The following is a 21364-nucleotide window of genomic DNA, read 5'->3' on the forward strand; positions in this document are numbered from 1 at the left end:
AAAGGGGGGGGAAGTAATCAGAAATGCCCCAAAGTCGGTTGAAAGTAAAAAGCCATTTGCAAATAATGCAGATATGAGATGTGGGAAGTCTCTGAGGGGGGCTGTAAATGCAGAGTCTCCCCAGTGAGAGCTGAGCTGGCACATGGCAGCCCTACTGCAACCCAAAGCACTGTCCTGCTATATTTAAAGACAATACCTCAACAGTTACGTATTACAACATTGGAAGTGAGATAAATAAGCATAAGACACAGGCAAATATCCTTGGTTATTTAATCATCCTGAAAGCAGCGTGGAAATGTGAGGCTGAGTTCAAAGGTCAAACTCTTCTTTCAGCTTCTTGCAAAGAAAAGAAAGCTCAGCCCATTTTACCTTGGGGAAAGGGGGGCTGCTCTTTCCATATGCCAGCATTTCATAACACAGGAAAGAGGGAGTGTATTTACATATACACTGGATGGACTCTTTTCCTAGGACAATGCATTCCCAATCAAGATTCAGGTTAGAAAGAGCTGGGACAACAGAAAGTCCCAAAGAACAAAGGGAAGTTAAAATTTACTTAACACTTCCCCAGAGCTTCTTAATTGCAAACTCTCAGATTTTTTTGTAACTAAAAGTTTACTGTAATCACTGTTTTGAAAGTCTAAGTGAAACCCACAGTTCCTTTTTAAAATAATTTTCCCCTGATCACAGTAATAACTTAGCACTTTGTATAAAATATCATATTAATCTATCAACATAGTTCTAAATGAAAACACAGTGGTAAGAGAAGATCTTTCTGAAGGTTAGAAATAAGTGCTCAAAAAGGAATTTTTGGAGTGTGATCTAATGAAAGGGGAAACCAGAATCAAGCAGCCTTTTGTGTAAGACAGTCTGATAAAAAGGTGCAAAAGTTTATTATCTCCCTCTCCTTCTAGCCCCTACCCTAAATCTTGCTCTCCCCATCCCTCCACCAAAACAAAGCAAAACCAAAAAACATTATTCACTTAAAGAGGGAAAAAAAGAAATTCTCCAATGCAAAGCCTGGAAGCCATTCTCTAAAGACTACTTAATATGAAACTTTGTTTACAAGATACCAATACAGCCTCCTTACCACACTCAAAACCAGAAAACATCCACTTATTTAAAGAAATGCTTTTTCTATTTTGATCAACAAGAACGTCGGTATTCATTTAAATTTTAAATTTGGCCCCAACAGTGCCATATGAATGCTTTAAACTCATCGATGATATGCACTGTTTGAGAATGTTTAAACAAAGGAAGTAGGAAAAGCCTTAAAATACACAGCAAAACTTAATGGCTTCAATTTTTAAATATATCCTGATTGCAGCATGGCAAAATTATTCTCTTATGCTCACAGTCAGCCTTCAGAAAGAGTAAGTAAGTGCAGTCAGTAGAGTAATTTGTCCCACTGGAAATTCTGTATAAAACATCTACCTAAAATAAACAAGGCTTCGCTGCAAGAATCGTCAGTTGCCATTAAGGACACACCTTAAAGTTCTTACCACACAGTAACTAAACAAGTACTAACTAGTGGGGACTGTTTGCTACTTTTGTCTTAAAAGTTAATGAGATCAATTCACCCCTCAGTATCAGATCCTCAGATCATTTTCTTCAAAATGCAGCAGGCAAACAACCCCCAAAACACGAACATCCAGGCTTTGAGTGGCTGATGTGTTATCAGCAAGCCTGAGCTTCTTGTAAAGGCGAATAGAAATATTCACATTTAAACCTGACACCACGTAATAGTAAAAGGTAAAATGCTGAACTGCTCAGAATCTGGAGCTCTGGTACTGGAAGGCAGCTGTTGTTCCCCTGCCTTTTCTTTTGTTGTGCTTAATCTCATGTCAAGTCATTCAACCAACTCCAAAGCGATGAAGACATAATTGAACAACCTTAACTAAAAACTGAACTACTGCTCCTAAATTGCCATATATGCTGTTTAAAGATTAAAAAAGACTAACATATGAGAACGAATCCACAGAATTTAAATCAGCAACTCTGGTGCATGCAGAAGAGTTGCTTGGCTGGAGGCCAAGCCAATCAATAACCACTGTAATAACCATGGTTCTAAAGTTATTTGTTTTTCATATTCACCACCCTGAAAAACTTAAAGGCTAAACTTGAAAACTCAGATGCTGGTGTCAGGAAAGAGCTGTGAGATCGAAAATCCAAGTATTTTGCTCAGCATGACGAGATTGCTCATTAAAAAAAAACACGTTGCAGAAAGATCAGTGATCACAAAGCCACATTCCTGCTACAGATCTTAAAATATTGACTCAGTTACAGAACTAGTAAAGGGGAAGAAAAAAAAACCCTCCTCCACCCTACCCTCTCCCTCTTCCCTCCCCCTCTGCCAAAGAATGCAGTTTATCCTACTTATTTGCAACTGTCCTTTTCTATTATCCAAGGAAAGGCTGAAACCTCAGTGTGGACATCCCAAATTAAAGTCTAAGTCGTATTCCCAAACCTCCAGTTAATAAGAGCTCCTAAGAGCAATAAAACATGGCGTTAAAGCATTTGCAAGCCATTGTCATAGCCCTGTGCTCTGATACCTTTGCAGCCACAGAACCAGCCCCCACCAAGCATGGAAGCATTGGTCAGCAAGTCAATGCCTGCTATTCAACTTGTAGTTAGGCGTTTTATTTCTGTGTCTTCCAGATCATATCACTCCTGCATTTCACGGCCTAATAAAATGTGAAGAATGATATGCTCCCTTCTCTCCCCCCCTCCCGCATCTGAAACTGCGTTATTTCCCTCTCTTCTTTTTCACACATTCTTACAAAAACTTCCCTTTTCACATACTTCTATAAGAAAATATTTCACTGCAGCTATACTTCAGTTCCTATTTCTATTTTCGATTTTCACTAGATTCTTCTGCTCCTGCCTCCCCCTCAAACCCACTGGTAGAAACTGATGTAGTTTTAAAGCTCTCAAGGTCATTTCAAAAATGAAAAAAAAAAAAAAAGTTGCCTTAAAAAAAACCCCTTTAAACACACAACCCCCCTAAACTAAACCCTTTTCACATTCAAACGCCTTTCATCAGCAGATCAATAACCCAACAGAAAGATTTTTGTTCCCCACCACTTCAAAACTATTACACTTCAATTCAAATACTTACTGGGAGTCACACAGCACATTTTATGGGATGGCTCATTAGAGAACATACAGATCTTACTTTGGGTGCAGGTTTTCTGTGTGGGAGACAAACAAACAAAAAAGGCCTCACACCCCAAAACAGAAAGTCCAGGGGGTATCACGGAACAGGAATGAAATCCAATCTGTGGATATTCTAGAATTTTATTGTCCTCGCCTGGCAACCTCTTTTGTTGCTTGAGAAGTCAGTTGAGGCTTATTTATTTATTTTCTAAACTTCCTATTCCCCTTTAAAAAAAAAAAGGAAAAAAAAAAAAAGAAACACGATGCTAAATAAATGACCGGGAAGGCTTCGGTCTTGGAAAGACAAAGGTAAATGAAACAAAAACTGGCAAAACGGATCAATAAACTTTTCATTAACACCCCCCACCCCCCCGCCCCATGAGCCACTTACTACAAATCCTTCTTCCAGGAACATCTTTGACTCACAAAGAAATAGTCTCTTGTCGCTGCACACCCCCACCCCGGCCCCGGCCCGGCGCCTCGGGGGGGCCCGAGCGACCCCCCAGGTGTTCAACGGCAGCGCGGCCCCGTCCCGGGGGCGGCGGCGGCGCGGCGGCAGCGGGAGCGCGGGGCCAGCGCGAACTTTGGGGTGGGAGGGAGCTGGGGAAGGGCTCCGGCCGCCGCCGCCGCTCCGCCCGCCCCGCGCTGGGGAGGGGGCGGCGGGAGGGGCCGCTACCTGCGGCCGCGGGCGGGGCCGGCGCGGCCACACACACCTGGACCTTCCTCCGCCCCCCCGGCCCCGCGCTGCCCTTCCTCCTCCTCCTCCTGTCCCCCACGGCCGCCGGGACAGCGCGGGGACGGGGGGGCTCTAAGCCCCGCTTCCAACCGGTGCAGGGGGGGTGCGCCCCATACCCTTCGGACATCCCGGCGGCAGCGGCCCCCCCGCGCTCACTCGCACAACCGGCCCCTCACGGCAGAGGCCGCCCGAGGGACGGGGCTGCGCCTCCCGCAGGTGCCCCCGGTGGGGCGGAGGAAGGTGAGGAGGAGGAGGAGGAGGAGGGGGCCCGGAGCCCCCGGCAGGTGCCCCCCAGCCCTGCCTCACCTGACCGAGGCGCCGCGGGGGAGCGGCCGCGCCGCGCTCGGGGCACTGTTTGTAAACGGCTCCGCGGCAGCTGTTGCTCGGGCAGCCCCGGGCCACGCCCCCGCCACGGGCCCGCCCCGCGCCGGGGGCACGCCCAGAACGGGGCGGGGCCTTCGCTGGCCACGCGCCCCGCGCGTTTCAATCAACGCTGGCCACGCCCCCGAGGCCACGCCCATCGGTGGCCACGCGCCGTCCCTCAGGCGGGACAAGGGGCGATGGACGCGGAGCAGAACGCGGCCCATCGTGAGGAGAAACTTCTGCCCATGGAGCGTGGCAGAGCCCTGGGACTGCCCCAGGGAGGGTGTGGAAGTCTCCTTCTCTGGAGATGTCCCAAACCCACCCAGACGCGTTCCTGTGTCACCTACTCCAGGTGGGCTGGGTGATCTCCAGAGGTTCCTTCCAGTCCCAGTTATTCTGTGATTCTGTGAGTGCTGTTCCCTCTGTGCCATCTCCCCCTGAGCCATCATGGGGCAGGCTCAGCCCTTCGTGATGCTGGATTTGGCCGATGGGCATCGCCGGAATGACAAACGGAGGGCAGCACCATAGAGCCACTGTCACCCAGACACACACGTAATTATAGCCAATACACCTCATAAGTACTGATCTTCGGCATCCTTGGGTGGGCCACTCAGGATGATGGCCCCAACCCTTTTTGTCGTGTGGTTGGAGCGCCGATGATCCCTGAGTGCTCAGTGGTGGGCCTGGCACACATCAGGGCTGCCCAAGCAGCAGGGGAACAGAATACACAGATTGACTGTGGAAATTGCCCCAAAATGGCCAAGGGTTTCATCTATATTTCATTTTTTTCGACAGTCAGAACACCCAGCTGCTCTCTGTGCTCCAGAGGAATGGAGACTACTTCCACTACAGAGGAATTCAGTGCAGCAGGCAAAGACTTAAAGCACATTTCCCAGTATCCCACTTTGCACTGAGGAGGTTTTTAGGAGTTAAATGCAATCCGTAATGCTGTTAGCAAAGTGCTTAATCTCTGCTAGACTCTGAGGTTAGCACCTCCCTCAAATAAATGGGATAAGAAGGAGGTGAGTTTCCATGTGGTCTCTGGTTTTTTCCCCCAAAGACACACCGAGACCTGCTAAAGTCAGTTTAGTTTACATCACTATGTTTACATCACACCCAGGGGCTTGTTTCCTTCAATATAAAAATCATCCTGCCTGAATGGAGGACATTTCTAAAATAATTGCAGCTAAAATCATGTGTTTGGGGTTTTTTTTAATGTGTTTTTTTAAAAGTTCTTCTCAAAATGTTCTCCCAGTCTAAAATGAGCAACACTACCCAGGCTGAAATTTAGGTCACTTACGTGGCAAATAAAGATTAATCAAAACCATTACAGAATGTGTAATATACACAAGGTAGTCTACTCACCAGGTAATTCTGGAAGGTGAAATATCTTTATTGGCAAATTTGAATGTTGCCTCACGCTGACTTGAAGCAGATTTATTTTCATCAAGAGGTCAAACCTGATAAGGCCAAAAATTTAAAATACAGATATTTAAGTCCTGGCCCTTCAAATGGTCATATGGGCTGATGGGGCAGCCTTATTAATTTACTGACAGTTAAAAATCTCTGTGTCCATCAGCTGTGTGAACCATGAGGAAAAGGAATTTACCTTGTGCTCCTTCACAGATTTTCAGGTGTTAAATCCTGCCTTCCCACTGCCCTGAATGGAGTTTTGAATTGACACAGGAGAGCTTGTTGCACAATTCCTGCCAGTCTAATGTGATTTTTTTGCAGTAGGATGTATTAGACCGGGTGTTTATCCGTGCATGCAAAATATTCCTTTGTCTTGCAAGAGCTCTGCGTTTCTTTGGAACTCGCTGCACACCACCTTGCACTATGTGACCAAACCTGATCCCACAAACACTCCCAAGTTCGAAGCACAGGAGCAGTTAAAGTATTGATTGTCTACAAATGGCAGCGTGGCCGGGAGAACAAAGCAGAATTTTGCTGGAAGTGGGCGGGGGAGTGACCAGTTTTTGCTACACCAAATGACTCTCTTAACAGTCTGTTAAAAAATGTACTCTTTTTATTCTGCTCTGATGTTAGCATTTTGAATGGCCTTATATTGAAGAACAAATAGAATAAAAACAAGAATAAAAACAAATTCAAGGCACACAAACTTATAAAAATATTAACGTTGTACTTTTGCTCAGAACTCTTTGTCCTTAAAGACTCCCTGAGTCAGGTGTTGTGGTATTTCTTGTTCTCATGACACACCAAAACCCATTATTTGCTCCTTTCCCCTTTCATTTTTTAAAAATTTTACTTTTCTGTGTGAAATCTATTGACCTCCTTGATCACAAGGGTTGTTCCCTTGAGCCAGGGCTCTGGATAACTGTAAACATGAGTTAGCAGAGAACACAGGAGCTGCATGGTTTTTATCCACTGAGATATGGGACCTCTGTGGAAAACAAAAAAAAAAAAATAAAAGATCTGCTTCAGGAAAAAAAGAGAGGCTCAGAATATCTTAAAACTTTTCTTCTTTTGCTCAAAATGCATCATATAATATCACATTACGGGAGTGAAATGAAAACATCCAATTTATTTTTACAGATTAGCCACGGTGACCTCAGTGATTTATGCTCATGGCGCTGGAAATGTTTGATATGAGGCAAGGGCCAACTTGAAAAAATAAATCCTAGCTTTTCTTCTCCCTCCGTTTTGCCCTGTGTTGAGGACATTTGCTGCCTTTCTGGAGAAGCTTCCCCAGTCGATGTTTTATGTATGAGACAAAAACTTCTACAACAATCGCCCTGACAAACCTGTGTTTACTGCTCTGCGCTGCTTGTTACTCCACACTCTTGCAGTATTAAACCTAGCCCCAAACTAGACTTTGGAACCAGGCAGCAAGCCCAAAATTGTGATAATCTCCTCCATAACAACAGAAAGAAATAAAATAACACTGCTGAAAGCTGAAAAGTTTCATTTCAGTCCCCAAACTCTTAACGTACGTAAATGTCTGAGTTCTTTTAAATTACATTATGTACAATTACATTATGTAAAAATCCAGGCTGGAAGTTTTGTGATCTGGCTCAAGTCCTGCTCTTCTCAGAGCACACAGAGGGAAACCCTTGCTGTCAGGGAGAATGAAAACAGAGCTGAGCAGGCAGCAGGAAGCCTTCACCTAAATTTAAAATCTTTCGAGGGTTGCTGTGGGTGTTTGTCTCAAACAACTGACCTGAGCAGCAAAACACCCAGACTGTCCCTAGCAGCAGGAGAGCAGCCAAGTTCTGTTCTTCTGCACAGGGACTCTCTCATTTTAGATTCATATTTAGGCAGCTATTAAATCTGGCCTGTCGTGTGGTTAAGGCACAAATGGGATTTGGGGGAGCTGGGTTCAGTCCCAGTTCTTCCACAGACTTCCTGCGTGATCTTGGGCAAGTCTTCTCCCAGGGCTCCCGAAATTTGGCTGGTTTGGGTTTTTTTTTTTTTTTTTAATCCCCTGCTCTAGCAGTCAAGTCATTACATGAAATACTCCGTTTGCTGGCATGAATAGATAAATAAAGTAAATACGCAGTGTTTAGGCTTTTAAGGAGATAAGCTTGAAACCATGATCAGAGGGTGACCTAATGGCTCGAGACGTCCTTTTTAGAACTGTTTGGGCTGTTGGGCCGCGAGCTGGGATATAAAATTCTACACCCTCCATTTCTGCACAACAACATCTATTTGCAAAATCAGGGTCATGTTGCGCCTTTACTTACAAAATAAATTGTTTGTGCAATGCTCGGACGGGAGCGAGGCTAGAAAATGGAATGGCTTATGAGAAGCTTTATCGGCGTTTTGCGGCTTGGTTTGTTGTTGCGTTTCTCTGCACAAATCACCTCTTTGAGCGCGATCTGAGAGCAGATCCCGTGCCGGGATCGCGCTGTCGGGGCGGCTGCGGCAGCGCGTGTTTACAGGAAACGCCTGAGCAGGGGCTGCGCCGGCAGACACGGCTCAGATTTGGCTAGCGCAGGGCTGCCTTGGCTGGCTGAGGCACGGATGAGCCACGGCGGGGACAAACAGGGTCCTGCGACATCGCATAATGCACGGAGAGATGCGCGCAGCGAGCGCGGCGGGGCTCGCCCTCCCCCAGCAATGCGCCCGGCTCCTGCATTAGTCCCTCTCTCTGTCCCCACGTTCAGTCCCAGCCTCCCTCCGCAGCATCAGCTCTGCCCCCTTCGCCCTCCAGCCCAAACTGCTGCGTTCTTTAATAACGCCTGCCGCGGTATTTGGGTGCTGTTTGGAGGTGTTTTGATGCCCCGCTAAAATCTGCTGTCTGAGCGGCGCGTTTAACGTAGAGCAGTTTGTTTTTGTAATGATAAAGGAGTCGCAGGGGGGTTCTGTCCCTGTTTTATACATCCTGTCTGTGTAAGCTCATAGATTTCAAATCCTGTGAGGCGCATTGACAGTCCAGCTATTAAAGATTTTCTGTTTGACCTTGATTTTGTTTTGTTTTCGCTGTGTATGAACTTTAACAGACTTCAAGCATGACGTCCTTTCTTTTTCCTTATCACAGCGCACTAGCGTAGGAAAATACAAGTAAACAGAAGCTTCTTCAACAGCACACAGATTTCTCAAAGAAAACGTCTTACTTTTTTCCTCATTTTACTCAACCTGCAGTTCTGTTCCTGTACTTTGTTCTGCAAATGGATCCTTTTCAAAATGACGGCACAGCACCATGCGAATGTTCCCTTTTCTTGTAACTTGTCTGGTGAAAGATCTCTGGGATCCTCCTGGTATTTATTCGAGCACTGGGTTGTTGTCTGATAGGCTCTATCACAACAGCAGTAACAGCAGCATTGTTGCTACTCAGTGATAGAATAAAGATTTGCATGGAGAAGTAAAATCTTTTCTGAGCTGTGGCTGGAGGAGAGAGAAGAGCTCTTGGGCATGCAACCCTTCCTCTGAAAGGGCTAAAAACAGAAATGAGCTTCATGTGCATCTGTGCAGGGCAGTGAGGGAGCACAAATGCATTGGTGAAACACAAATTCTATGAAAAAGGCTGCTCAGGAAGATAAACAGCCCGGGATGATGAAGTCATACCCTCTGCCCAGAATGGCTCAGTTATCAGCACCAGAGGCCTTAAACTTTTGTTGTAACTTTCCAAATTGTCCTTCCCAGTATCACATGGCTTTTACTTGAATATCAAGAGTTAGGTCTAGAGACTGGCTGTTAATCCTCTCCCTTCCTTGATTATTTTGAGCTTCCAGCCCTCTCACTCTCAGTTTATAAACTGCTTCTTTCTATGGTTTGGATATGGCAAAATAAAAGCACATTCACCCATTCTAATTAGCACCTGACACCATTCTTCAATTAAAAACAAGTCTAATATTAAAAACCCAACCCAGCGCTGACTACTCACATACAGAGGTAGGTGTGCACTGAACTGGTTCTAAAATTGAAACTTAAATATATTGTTTGGGTAGGACGACATGCTTCAATTGTCTATTTGTTAAGGCAACTTTCCTCACTCCATTAGAGAGCTCAGTGCAAGCATTTGTTACAAAATAACTTGGAAAACTTTGTTTTACAGACTTGTGAGAGCTCTGTAAGATGCTGGATTTTTGGTGTAGATAAAGCAGAATTTTACAGCCATGTTCCAGTTCTGACACTTGTGCTGTAGGTGTAATTCAAATGTCACCTCTTTTTCCACTTCTCCTTTTTGGGGCCATTTTCTATTTTGCTTTCAGTTATAGAAGTTTTTCTCCTCTTTGTCTTGATCTTAAATCAAAATTTCAAGCACGCCAATAGTGTTTGTAACAGTGTCTGTCATCAAAATAATGGAAATAGATTCTAATAATGGAAATAGAGTCTCACAAAATGTTTCCTAACTGAAGAAGGCATTTCTAGATTAATTTCTTCACTTCCTATGGCATATTCCAAGTGTATTCAGAGACCAAAACTGCCTTTAAGGGTAGCAGTTACTGCTCCTTGTAATTGTGATGTGGAGGCAGATCCTTAAGAACTTCCCATAGGCAAGGAAGCAAAATTATCTGCCTTGAGATAAGAGAGAGACTGAGGCATCTGTGCACATTAATTCAGAGTTAAGGAAGTGTTCTCTTGGTAAAGGTTTTCATGTAAGATTACCCAGACTCTGTCAGGTGTAACCCCTGACAGAGAAAAACGTGGCAGTTCAGTTAATTTTTGAGTCATACTTTTGCAAAAGTATTTACCTCAGAGTGTGTCCTCCCTGGGCTGTAGTGCGACTACAGCATTTAATTCCCCAAATTATAAAGAGAGAAGGGGATACAAAAAGTGGGGTGTGGTTCTTTTCACGACTTTCATGGTGTTAAAAATAATAATTATCTCTCATAAACTGAAAGCGCTGATAACATTAATAATGGATGGTGGGATTCTTGCACATGTGTTTATTAATTTATAAACACCGCAGAGCCTCAGAACGAAAGGTGTTCTATAAATAGCAAGCTAATATTGATCAATCCTGACATGGAATTACCATTCTTGGAGGGCTGCAACAGTTTTTTTTTTCCTTCATCCTAATCTGCTGCCAGAAAGAATTCCCTGAGCTTGGGCCTTTGTTATCATTATTTGTTTCTTCCCATTGTACTCGCAGCAGCACTTCCTCCTTGTATCAGAAATGCAGGAAGAAAAACCTGAGGCTTCTCGGTTCTGAATGCAGCAGAGCTGGTATGGCACAAAATGTGCATTTGAAAGGTAGAATAGAGAGCAGGAATTGTTTCCGAGGAGGAATTAGCATGACAGTGGACAAAGGCCCGGGGTGTGCCAGAGCTTTGCAGTGCCAGTTAATGGGAACGGGTATTCCCTGACCTGCGGGACAGAGCTGCCTCATGTTCTCACACAGGGGGTTGAGAACCACTGCTCAGCACCAGAAGAAGATATCATTTACTTCCAACCACACTCCCCTTTTCCCCTTTCACCACCGACAAGTAACCCGACCCCTGTCCTTACATTTCTTGTGTTTATTTGATTTATATTTTTCTGCTTCCCTCTTCTTGCAAAAATAAGGTTCTTACAACTGCAGGGGGGTGCTGGGCAGACAGGTGAGGAACATTTGCCATCTCTGGGCTGGGTGGGAGGGGAAGGGGAACACAAACCCCCCCCATTTCCCGGATCTAAGGAGCTTTCAAGTAATTTTCAGTACCAAGCCCAAAGTGCAGCCTCTTGGTACCACTTGTGCCAAAACTTCCCAAACAACTCCCCCAGGGAAGTTTAGTCAATACACTGCCAATACTCACACACAGCACCTCCCGAGAGCCAGCAAATAGCAGCAAACCTGCCAGATTATAATTCATGTATGAAATGCTGAGCTCCTGCTTCTCCAGTGGGCCTTGCCTCCCCATCCTGGCACTGCTGGGATGCAGGAGGATGAGGATGAGAAGGGGAAGGCTGGGGTTAGAGCAGAGCTTCAGCTGGTGCATATCAATATCCCACTCCTGCCTTTCATGCAGCCACAATAATTTCCAGCAGCTGGGATTTCAGCACAGCATTTTAGTGGCTTAAGGGGAGTTTTGACTCTAAAACCTACGGTTGTGCTGGGGTGATGGGCAGGGTGCTGCAGGGACATTGCAGCCCCCCTGAAAGCTGTCCATCAACAAGCCACAGTTCCACTCACACGTGGAAATTCACAATCTGACATTGGTGCTTTGCACAATGGAAGTATTGTGTGTGGGACACAGTAATATCTTCCTGCAGGCTGCTTGGGTCAGGATATTATATTATTCAAAGTAAAGAATCAGATTTTGCTTCATTTTTGCCATTGTTACATTATTTCCTGTATGGCTTTTTTTTTTCCCCCTCAAAAGAAATTAGCTCTTACTTCATAATGAAATTTCTGAGAGCATTTATTTTTAAATTAACATAATGAATGTTTTGTCCAGTAAAAAGCCTGTTTTCAAACAAGACAGTAACACACCTAGCTGAGGACACTCTAAGCTTTAACTACTGACAAGAGATAAAGAGGAAGGTGATTTGTTCTGTGGAAGCAAAAGCAGAAATTAAACGACCAGACATGAAATGACAAATGTAAAACACTTTCAGTTTATCCATCTGAGCTGGTGTCACTGCAGGTTACATAGAAGAAAAATGTGATGTGGGGCTTTTTAATAGGAGAGTGTTCTCCCAGAATGATAGGATATTCTAGTTTTAGGATAGTGATGTTTCTGTAACAGTTTAGGAGAAGACAGCTGGTTCCTGTGGTTAGGAGAGCAGAATATTTGGGATAGATTATGGACACGGGCAGTGGGTAGCTGTGGGATGGTGGAGGAGACAACCTCTCTCCCAGGTCTCCCACAACAGCTTTTGGTGCTGACAAAATCCTTGCCCAACAGATGCAACCATGGCTTTATCAAGGACTTCTGGTGACACCACAAACCCTGAGCGTGAAAAAGTCCTTCCTGCTGCAGACTTCCTGCTGCTGCCTCTGCTGGGGCACTTTGCTCAGGGTTTGCATCTTTGTCAGGCTGAGAGGTGAATTAAAGCCCTTAACGAGTCCACAAAAATGTGTAACCTGCTAATGGTGTGTCCTCTGATGTTGTGTGTGTAGGTTTAGATAAATACCTCCAGCAGACGTTGGAAGATGATAGTGAATGTTATTGTTTCATACAGAAAAGCTCCGTAATTGTGCTGGTGTAGAGACCAAAAGGTGGATTTTCAAGTGAAATTAGGAACTCAAGGAGCATTGCAAATGTGTGTGGAGCTGGATGGCTGCTTTAGGCATGTAATTATTCTAATTTGGGTATGTAAACCAGATAATTGCACATGGAAGCAGCTAATTGAGCAAATTTTAATTTGCTTTTACCTGTGCAGACACTCAGGAGAAATGGGAAGAGCTCGCTAGGAGTACGTGCCCTCTGCATTTCTACTGCAGGCAGATCTTCTGTCTCCTGCTGTGGATCCCATTCAGAACTGCCTCTGGATCCCATTCAGAACTGCCTCTGGATCCCACACAGAGCTGCCTCTGGATCCCACACAGAACTGCCTCTGGATCCCACACAGAACGGCCTCTGGATCCCACACAGAACTGCCTCTGGATCCCATTCAGAGCTGCCTCTGGATCCCACACAGAGCTGCCTCTGGATCCCACACAGAACGGCCTCTGGATCCCATTCAGAGCTGCCTCTGGATCCCACACAGAACTGCCTCTGGATCCCACTCAGAGCTGCCTCTGGATCCCACACAGAACTGCCTCTGGATCCCACTCAGAGCTGCCTCTGGATCCCATTCAGAGCTGCCTCTGGATCCCATTCAGAATCGCCTCTGGATCCCACACAGAACTGCCTCTGGATCTCATTCAGAGCTGCCTCTGGATCCCACACAGAACCGCCTCTGGATCCCATTCAGAATCGCCTCTGGATCCCATTCAGAACTGCCTCTGGATCCCATTCAGAGCTGCCTCTGGATCCCATTCAGAATCGCCTCTGGATCCCATTCAGAGCTGCCTCTGGATCCCACACAGAGCTGCCTCTGAGGGGACGAGATGCCACAGTTTCAGTGCCCCAGGCCATGCCAGCGTGCTGAGCCCCCCTTCCTTTCCCTGCTGCCCCCAGGAGCGGGGCTTTGCTGTGCTCTCCCTCCCATTCACACTTCCCTAAACTCAGTCTCAGTGCTGCCCCACTGTTTAGCCCCGTGCACAAAGGCAGAAAGAAGAAAGGAAAGGCGGGATGTGCTTTCTGCGTTCATCAAGAGGATTTGTTTTCCTCTTTGGAAGTTGCAGCGAATGTGGAGACGAGGGATGGAGCGAGCGTGCACGAGCACCAAGGAGATCCCAGAATATCTCAATAGCGTTTTACTCCACTCTCAGATTCCCATCCCATAGCAACATGCTGACAAATCAAGAGCTGCCATCCTATATCCAGTGCTCCAGCTGTCAGCCTGGAGCAGTGCATCTCCTTGCTGGAGCACAGCCTTCCCTTTGTTTCAGCTTTGGAAATAAAATCGTAAATTTGTAAAATAAAGGGGGTAGAATCCTTTTCTAAGGCAGTAAAGCCACTAATCCCTTTTACAGGTTCATAACTGCATTAAGTGCTTTGAACAAGGAGGCACACGGTGAATGTTAATGGATCTGTAGTAACAGTACACCTTGTATTTAATATAATAACCAGTTATATAAAGTCAGCAGGCTCACCAAACTCACCTATACTTAATTTCATAAGTATTTTCATGGATTTAAATTACTCTCAGTAAGAAATATTTGTCACCTGAACAGCCTTTGTTTCTACTTGATCATTTTTCAAGGGAGGAAAAAGATTTTTCAAGATAGCTCTGAATATATCCCATTTTTGATGCTGGCTCAGAGAGGGTCGAGCACTCTGTTAATGTTCTTGACTCTCATGTCTGACACAGGAATAGGGCAAAGGTAATGTGAGTTTTGTGGGGCTTTTAAAAAACACATTTTGTAGGACTGAGTGCCTTACAGAGGCCCAGGCTGCAGAGGTGGCACAGTCTCACTGAAAGCTGTCCGTAATTTAATTAAAAGTCAGAGATGGCCACTGGAACGAGAGGAACATTGATGTGTTCACACCTCCACTTTAGAGCAGAGCAAGGCAGCACCACACCCAGTTCACAGGTGGAGAAAGTGCTTGGAAAGGCACAGGATTTTCCCCAAGACACAAGTGTGGGACACAGCCACTGAACCCAGGGAATAAAACCTTTAAAGAATACCATACAATAGCCATGTGACAGCCAGTGAACCAAATCCATGGACCTGGCAGTAATTAACCCAAGGAGAAGGAGAATGGGAAGGTGCAAAACCCTGCGATGAGCAGGGCTGCTCTGGGCTTGGATATTTGCACACACCTCCCTTTTGATTCGCCAAGATGGTGATAGTAACTTTTTGTCCTTTCTTTCCTCATTGAAGAAAGCTCCAAGGGCTGGATTTGCCCCTCAGCTGGGATTTCTGGCTAAAGGAGCAGCACAATTGGAATTTCTGTGCAGTAGTTTTGGGCGAATTTCCATACACCCTGAATTCCCAGATCTCTGCAATGGATGTGGAGATCTTGTGCCACTTTCTGGGAAATGTTGGCTGTATTGAGCACACGGGGCAGGGTTGCTTCACACACCTGCAGCAAGTCTGATGCAGCCCAGGTACCTCAGGTTTATTCTGCAGTTTGTTCCCTGTGCCATTCCACAGCACACGTGCACGAGTTTCTGTCCAGGAAATCCCAGACAGAAATGCATCAGCCCCAGATCAGCTCCTCATAGCCAGGGAAGGGCTGAGTGGATTTGGGAGCCGCTGGCTGGCAGGAATATATTGACTCATGGCTTTGGAGACAATACCTGTCATCCCCAGTGCCAAATCCCACGGGGAAATAGGAGAAATTTCCATTAATGACTCCGCTTCATTTCCCCCCATTCATTGTCCTGGTTTCTTCAGGCTGAACCTATCCAAACCCCCTTCATCCAGAAATATTCAGGAAGCACCAGCCAGGCTGTTTTCCTTGGGAAGGGCTGCACAGGGGTGCTGAGGGCACAGTTTGGGCCATGGCAGTCAGATGCAAACAGCCTTAATCCAAATTTTTTATCAAAATGAAACAAAGGAATACTAATGACATGAAATATTGTACTCTCTCCTGGGATTCTCTCATTGTTTGCAAGCCAAAGGTGATCAGGAAAAGTCCATGATTTAAAAAAAAATTCCTAGAACTGTTACTTAAGTTTGCAGGAGCTGCTCATTTACAACACAACAAAAATTATCTGTAACATTCCCAAAGTCTGCTCTAAGGATGTGTCTTGAAATGAAATATTTGTTAATACAAGAGTTCAGCCAGTCTGGGCATGGAATGAATCCCAAAGAAAAGGTAAACCCAAGTATTATTAATATAGCACCATGCAAAGCAATAGGAAATAGTAAATGCAGAAAAAGCAAGAAATCACTTGGGAAAATATCTGTTGCTCCAAGACTGGAGTTGTAATGAATTCCTAGAATCTTAAACTCTATCTTGTCAATAGACAAGGGGTAAGCAGCACTAAAGCAGGTGTTAAAAGCTGTCACAGGAATTAAGGGCAGCTCACTCCAGGAGCTGAGAAGAATTCAGATGTATTTGTATTCCTCTGGCTCACTTGTCGAATTTTCTTCCCCTGTATCTTTTAATTTGCTAATGATTCGAGAGAATCCAACCCACCTACGTTTAATTAGCTTTATAAATCAAAGGTGACAATTCTTTAGTAACCTGTATTATTTCCTGGCGTGGCAAGCTAGAAAAATGCTGACAAACTTATTTATTGACCTGTTGTGCTTTGCAAGGACAGCCAATGTTGTATTGATCCAGCCATCCCAAATACTGTAGCAGGGGCAATAACATCCCAGAGTCTCCACATCATCACTATTCTGTGCTCTCCCTACACGGGTGATATCCCCCACCTCTGAAAATGCAAATGTTCCCATCCCCCTGCTCTGGTTTGGGGAAGGATCTTTATTGTTTGGAATTAAAGGAGAGGAGTGCAGGAACCTTCACATTTCCTTGGCACAGTTTGCCTTTTTCATCAGCAGTGCTTGTTTGGAACTACACTTGCAACTTTAATTATATCCTCACCGAGAGCTCCCCCACCCCCAGCACTGTCTAAATTCCCTTTGTATCACCCAGGAACCCGATCCTGCAACCCTTCATGGGAAAACCTCCACTGGAGTCATCGGGCCTGACATCACATTTCCTCAGGTCCCCCTCCTGTAACACGTGGATTTAAGGCAGAGGATTTAAAAATCTTGAAAGTCTGAATGCACAAAAGTCTTTGGGAGATCAGCATTTCCATTTGTAGTTCATGGCAAAATGAGAAAAATAAATGAAGACTTCAGCATTTGACCTACTGGGATCCCTCACTTGACAATCACTCATGAGTCAGGGTGACAAGGTCACGTTCCTTATTCTTTATTCATTTAACCGTTTGATAATTATAAGTAGCAATGGAAAGCCAGCAATCCTCACAGTTAATAATCTTCCCAGACCCCAGGGTATGGGGCTGGCAAATGGAGGAAACAACAGGGAAAAGTTAAAAATTGTTTTCCATTATCTATTACCATCAGGTAAAGGGGGAAAGAAAAAATGTATCTTTGGAAATACGTGTTCATTTACATTTCTAGCAAAACCCACCCTGAACATATCAGCGAGCTGAAAAGATTGGGAACACATTGAAAATAGGTTTGGAATATCATTATTATTATTATTATTATTATTATTATTATCTAGCTGATGTTCTCATTTCCCCATGTGCATTTTTATGCAAATGATTTTAGTTTCACCACCTCCAACCATCCTTAATTCCCACAGAACCTTGGCAGAGCTGAAGGTCTGCATCAGCACACAATTTTATTATGTATACACACAAATATTTTATATATTAAAGCACCCAGGACATGAGGTTTGGGTGCCAATGCAAAGGCCACGAGTCAGAAACCACTTTCCCTCCTGCTCCCCAAGACCACATTTAAGTGCGTGACCAACTCGAAGCATTCCCTAAGTGTGGGCTCCACCAGGGATGCATTCCTGAATCCAAATCAATCTCTCCAAATAGCTGCAGGTGAAAATTCTTCATACGTGCTTGCTGTGCACTCAGGGAAAAGTGCCTGGTCATACAAGCACAGGCCTGTGCTGCCATTTATTTCAGGCCAAAAAAGGAAGTATTTCGGGTTTTTTAATGTGTTCTGCAGTTTCAAAGCTGCATCTGGAAAAGCAGGATGTTTTCCTGACTGTTATATTGGCTGGATATGTAATGCTCAGAAAGGCCAGCAATAAAAAAAATAAAAAAAAAAAAAACAACAGAAAAACTAAACCAGCATTTCAAAACTAAACAGAGTTTTTATATTTTAGACTGATGTTTTTTCTAGGCCATTTCCTCATGAAGCCTGTCTCAGAATATGTAAATTTTTAAAAAGAAGAATGTTTGGATAACCTCGTGGTTTGAAAACAAGCAAAGCAAGGCGAGATCCACGCTGGGCACCCACAGATGGATAATATTTTGTTTTTCTTTGTGAACGTCTTTTGTCTTGAAGCTGGTGTGAAAATCTAGACGAGGGCCCCACATGATTGATCACCACAAGCATCAGAAGGAAATGATTCACCACAACACTGTAACTGAAACTGCTTCGACACCTGATTGCAAACTTCACACTGGGGGACTAATTAACTGCTGTACCTGCTCGAGATTGCAGCAGCCTCAGGACACCTCAGCCGGCAGAATTCCAGCTGTGAATACTCACTGCTCTGGCAGAAAGGTACATGCCGTTCAGAACTGAATAAAGAAGTTAAAAACACATTTTTAAAAAAATATTAAATTATAATGTCATCAAGGTTTTGTTTAACAAAAAAAGGTGTAACCTCAATATCTACCTGAAGTTAAATGGACACAATTTTTTCTTTCTATTTTCAGCTTAAGGGTTTTCCTGCTTCTGCCATGAACCTCATTTCAGGTACACCATGAACAGTTGTGGAGCATTTTCAATATTAGGAACATAAGGGTCATATTGTCTGAATTTAGATATAAACCAGTACATGAAATATCATCCAGCTCCTCGTGCATCGTGCTCAGAGCTGAGCCAATGTCTCAGCAGATTTATCAGCAGAAATAGTCTGCAAACAGAAATGTATTCCTAGCAAAGCACTTGTAGAGTGATTAGAAAGAATGAAGAACAGCTGGCTGTGAGATTTTTTAGGGGGAAAAAATCTATTAAATAATTGTTTTAACCTTACAATGGTGGTATGGCTGCAAAACAATCTCCTAAAATATGGGGTTTGTAACCAGTGTCCAGCAGTGTGTTGTTGTTTTTCACTGCATTTGACAAATAAAAGACTTCTTCCCTTTCGCTTCCTGTTTCCTCCACTCAATTTAAGTTGAAAACTATTTTTGAGTACACTTTCAAGCATTAAGAAAAATAATAAAAATCTCAGTTTGGCAAGAGTGTGGAATGGTTTGGCAATAGCCAAGTGCCTCCTTTGTTCTCATTTTCTAAAGGATTGTGAGAGTTTATCCTGATGAGATGAAGAAGCTGGTGAACTCTTCAGGAAAAGGAACATCAAACCCCATAAATGCAGTGTCACAGTGACATCAGTTTGGGGCTTCTAAAAATAACCCTGCACCCGTCTCCAGTCTCAGCGGCAGCAAAGTTCATGAAACACCTGGAATCATTCCTTGCTCATCCATGTTTTTTTCCTGCTAATCCTGTGTATCCAGGGAGCTCCACCACTTGCATTTGGGACTCTCTGAGGGAAGATTTGGGTATTTTTGGAGCTGCCCAGTGAAAGATCATGGCTGGAAATCGAGGTTTAAACACCACTCACCTCCCAGCCCCACCAGGATAAATTCCAGCTTGCATTGCAAATTTGCCCTAAACTGCTGAAATCTGGAGATGTTTCCCAACAGGCATTTGGCTGCATATTTTCCATGGAAATGAGGCTTGGACTACACCAGGTTTTCTGTATTTTACCTTCTGAATTCGCAGCCACCCCGAGCTCAAGAGCAAACTGCTGATTTCCTAGTGGGGAATTCATGTTACGTGTGTAGGCAGTTGGTAATTTCATCTCTGTGTTCCCAATATTAATCAGGAATTTACTCCCTATCCCCAGTGCTTCCTCAAGATAAAAAAAAGTGCACATCTGAGGTAGGACTCCTCCAGAGTGCTCTGGTCTCACAATTCTGGGTCACACTTCCCAGCTATCTGTAATCAGATATTAAATTTCTGCTTGAGTTAACGCTCATCCTCTGGGAAGAAAAGCTAAAAAAATCTCGTACTTATTAAAACATCACAACCCTAAGAAATAAAGTTCTTCCTCTAAAAATAGAGCAAGGAGGAAATGCCTCCTAACGCTGAACACTCTCAGCTTCGACCTGCAAACAGCAGCTCTGGAGAGGTCGAATTCTGGTGTTTTCCTGGATGTCCTCTCCCAGATTCCCTCACTGGGCTCTAGCAAAGTTGGCCACACTGATACCTTCCAGGTGTAGCAATCCCTGCAGCCACTAAATTAATAAACCAATTTCATCAATAGGTGACAATTTTCAATCAGAATTCATGTGAGTTAGATTCACATGCAGTTCTTTCTCCACAGTAGGCTCTGCTGCTATTGCTGGTAAATGTTACATGACTCACATGAAATAAAAAATAAAATCAATCAAACACAAAGCCAATAGCTCAGTTGTCAATAAAGCTAAGAAAAAAAATATTCTTGGACAAAAGTTTTCTGAAAAAAAATTATCATTTCTCACGAAGTGTTTTTACTTTTTTTTTTTAATCTCCACTATTTTTAATAGTGCATCTACTGAAAGAAAAATGAGTGAAGATATCCACAAAATTACTAAGTGCTACTCTTCCTTTGTGTGGAGAAATACAAAAAACTTCTCACTGCTCTGCTTTGACCCCACAGAGATCAAAGCACACAGGTTAAACACGGTGTCAGTATTACAAGGGGGTTTCAGTGCCTGAACACTGCAGGTCTTAATGGAGTTACTCTATTTTGAAGGTCCCAAAATCAGCATATAAAATCCATGGTTTTGGATGGAAGAGAAATGTAAAATAAGGGGTTTGTGTGTGGAGCTGAGAACAGGGAGTGTCTAACCTTGGAAGCAGAGTGAGAAACATCAGGAGCTATCAGAGGAGCAGCTCCATAAACCAGAGCACTGCTCTGAGCATCAGGACCCTGCTGGGAAGGGGAGAGGGGACAGCCGAGGCAGAGCCCAGCACAGACCTGGGCAGAGCAAGGGGAACATCGATACCACACCAAAACTACAGCTGGGGCAGGGCACACCTGGCTGCACACAGGGGAGGCTGATGGAGGGGCAGTGGCACCTGGCTCTTCATCCCTGCAGGGATGCCACCAGCCTCCTCCTGCCCTCCACTCTTCTCTTCATGCCTGCAGGGATGCCACCAGCCTCCTCCTGCCCTCCCAGCCCCTCCTGCAGCTGCCCTGTCTCCACCTGCACAGCACCACCCACCCAGCCCTGGGCTTTGATCAGCCCATCAGATCATTCCTGTCACCTGTGTCCCTCAGCCCCTCTCCAGGACATGGAATTTTCTATTGACTGACCCCACACAGAGCCCCTTCTCTGTCTGAGGGCATCTCTCTGCCAAGCCACCCTTCACCTTTCACAGATCCCAGGCCAGCTCCAGCTCCTCGCTCGTGTTTTACACCCAGTCCAACCCTGAGCAAAGACAAAATTAAACAG

General features: G+C 44.7%; 1 protein-coding gene across 3 annotated transcripts in view; it reads right to left on the reverse strand.

Annotated features, from left to right (window-relative positions):
- The window catches only part of ZNF217 (zinc finger protein 217), a 27199-nt gene extending 22903 nt beyond the window's left edge, over positions 1–4296 (reverse strand). The window contains exon 1 of one of the 3 annotated variants that reach the window (XM_042045104.1): positions 4196–4296. The gene's annotated coding sequence lies outside the window, so the exon portion shown is untranslated. Of the gene's footprint in view, positions 1–3115; positions 3332–3544; positions 3691–4195 lie in introns of those variants that run through there. The other 2 variants (XM_042045095.1, XM_042045112.1) reach the window with 2 other exon arrangements.
- Positions 4297–21364: the final 17068 nt, after the last annotated feature.

This window comes from Corvus kubaryi, unplaced genomic scaffold (assembly GCF_017639235.1).
Source record: "Corvus kubaryi isolate FWS band 111438036 unplaced genomic scaffold, C.kubaryi_AGA036_p1.0 134, whole genome shotgun sequence".
Lineage (NCBI taxonomy): Eukaryota > Metazoa > Chordata > Aves > Passeriformes > Corvidae > Corvus > Corvus kubaryi.